Source organism: Engystomops pustulosus, unplaced genomic scaffold, assembly GCF_040894005.1.
Source record: "Engystomops pustulosus unplaced genomic scaffold, aEngPut4.maternal MAT_SCAFFOLD_163, whole genome shotgun sequence".
Taxonomy (NCBI): Eukaryota; Metazoa; Chordata; class Amphibia; order Anura; family Leptodactylidae; genus Engystomops; species Engystomops pustulosus.
Genome location: NW_027285043.1, coordinates 117,501 through 120,430, shown reverse-complemented (window position 1 = coordinate 120,430; position 2,930 = coordinate 117,501).

Below are 2,930 nucleotides of genomic sequence, written 5' to 3'. Positions count from 1 at the left end.
CAGTGACTCTTGGCCGGATAGGCCAACTGGCTTCTCCCGCTGACTTGCCCCTTTGGAAGTAGGAGCTCTTACTTCCATGGGCATTATACCTCTCGGGCACCTAGAGCCAAGTGTCTTCACCCTTTGGAGGTAGTAGCTCCTACTTCCATGGGCATTATTCCTCCCCGGGACCTACTGCCAAATGTGGCCGGGGAACAGTGACTCTAGGCCGGATAGGCCAACTGGCTTCTCCCGCTGACTTGCCCCTTTGGAAGTAGTAGCTCCTACTTCCATGGGCATTATTCCTCCCCGGTACCTACTGCCAAGTGTGGCCGGGGAACAGTGACTCTTGGCCGGATAGGCCAACTGGCTTCTCCCGCTGACTTGCCCCTTTGGAAGTAGTAGCTCCTACTTCCATGGGCATTATTCCTCCCCGGGACCTACTGCCTAGTGTAGCCGGGGAACAGTGACTCTTGGCCGGATAGGCCAACTGGCTTCTCCCGCTGACTTGCCCCTTTGGAAGTAGTAGCTCCTACTTCCATGGGCATTATTCCTCCCCGGGACCTACTGCCAAGTGTGGCCGGGGAACAGTGACTCTTGGCCGGATAGGCCAACTTGCTTCTCCCGCTGACTTGCCCCTTTGGAAGTAGTAGCTCCTACTTCCATGGGCATTATTCCTCCCCGGGACCTACTGCCTAGTGTAGCCGGGGAACAGTGACTCTTGGCCGGATAGGCCAACTGGCTTCTCCCGCTGACTTGCCCCTTTGGAAGTAGGAGCTCTTACTTCCAAGGGCATTACACCTCTCGGGCACTTAGAGCCAAGTGTCTTCACCCTTTGGAGGTAGTAGCTCCTACTTCCATGGGCATTATTCCTCCCAGGGACCTACTGCCAAATGTGGCCGGGGAACAGTGACTCTAGGCCGGATAGGCCAACTGGCTTCTCCCGCTGACTTGCCCCTTTGGAAGTAGTAGCTCCTACTTCCATGGGCATTATTCCTCCCCGGGACCTACTGCCTAGTGTAGCCGGGGAACAGTGACTCTTGGCCGGATAGGCCAACTGGCTTCTCCCGCTGACTTGCCCCTTTGGAAGTAGGAGCTCTTACTTCCATGGGCATTATTCCTCCCCGGGACCTACTGCCAAGTGTGGCCGGGGAACAGTGACTCTTGGCCGGATAGGCCAACTGGCTTCTCCCGCTGACTTGCCCCTTTGGAAGTAGGAGCTCTTACTTCCAAGGGCATTACACCTCTCGGGCACTTAGAGCCAAGTGTCTTCACCCTTTGGAGGTAGTAGCTCCTACTTCCATGGGCATTATTCCTCCCAGGGACCTACTGCCAAATGTGGCCGGGGAACAGTGACTCTAGGCCGGATAGGCCAACTGGCTTCTCCCGCTGACTTGCCCCTTTGGAAGTAGGAGCTCCTACTTCCATGGGCATTATTCCTCCCCGGGACTTGCCGCCAAGTCTGGCCGGGGGACAGTGACACTTGGCCGGGTAGGCGAAGTGGCTTCTCCCGCTGACTTGCCCCTTTGGAAGTAGGAGCTCCTACTTCCATGGGCATTATTCCTCCCCGGGACTTGCCGCCAAGTCTGGCCGGGGGACAGTGACACTTGGCCGGGTAGGCGAAGTGGCTTCTCCCGCTGACTTGCCCCTTTGGAAGTAGGAGCTCCTACTTCCATGGGCATTATTCCTCCCCGGGACTTGCCGCCAAGTCTGGCCGGGGGACAGTGACACTTGGCCGGGTAGGCGAAGTGGCTTCTCCCGCTGACTTGCCCCTTTGGAAGTAGGAGCTCCTACTTCCATGGGCATTATTCCTCCCCGGGACTTGCCGCCAAGTCTGGCCGGGGGACAGTGACACTTGGCCGGGTAGGCGAAGTGGCTTCTCCCGCTGACTTGCCCCTTTGGAAGTAGGAGCTCCTACTTCCATGGGCATTATTCCTCCCCGGGACTTGCCGCCAAGTCTGGCCGGGGGACAGTGACACTTGGCCGGGTAGGCGAAGTGGCTTCTCCCGCTGACTTGTTCCTCCCCGGGACTTGCCGCCAAGTCTGGCCGGGGAACAGTGACATGCGGCCGGATACGGCCGAGCGGCTGCTCCCGCTGACGTCATCACTTTGGAAGTAGGAGCTCCTACTTCCATGGGCTTGTTCCTCCCCGGGACTTGCCGCCAAGTCTGGCCGGGGGACAGTGACATGTGGCCGGATAGGCCAACTGGCTGCTCCCGCTGAGCTCCTACTTCCATGGGCTTGCCCCTCCCCGGGACTTGCCGCCAAGTCTGGCCGGGGAACAGTGACATGCGGCCGGATACGGCCGAGCGGCTGCTCCCGCTGACGTCATCACTTTGGAAGTAGGAGCTCCTACTTCCATGGGCTTGTTCCTCCCCGGGACTTGCCGCCAAGTCTGGCCGGGGGACAGTGACATGTGGCCGCATAGGCCAACTGGCTGCTCCCGCTGAGCTCCTACTTCCATGGGCTTGTTCCTCCCCGGGACTTGCCGCCAAGTCTGGCCGGGGGACAGTGACATGCCGCCGGATACGGCCGAGCGGCTGCTCCCGCTGACGTCATCACTTTGGAAGTAGGAGCTCCTACTTCCATGGGCTTGTTCCTCCCCGGGACTTGCCGCCAAGTCTGGCCGGGGGACAGTGACATGTGGCCGGATAGGCCAACTGGCTGCTCCCGCTGAGCTCCTACTTCCATGGGCTTGCCCCTCCCCGGGACTTGCCGCCAAGTCTGGCCGGGGAACAGTGACATGCGGCCGGATACGGCCGAGCGGCTGCTCCCGCTGACGTCATCACTTTGGAAGTAGGAGCTCCTACTTCCATGGGCTTGTTCCTCCCCGGGACTTGCCGCCAAGTCTGGCCGGGGGACAGTGACATGTGGCCGCATAGGCCAACTGGCTGCTCCCGCTGAGCTCCTACTTCCATGGGCTTGTTCCTCCCCGGGACTTGCCGCCAAGT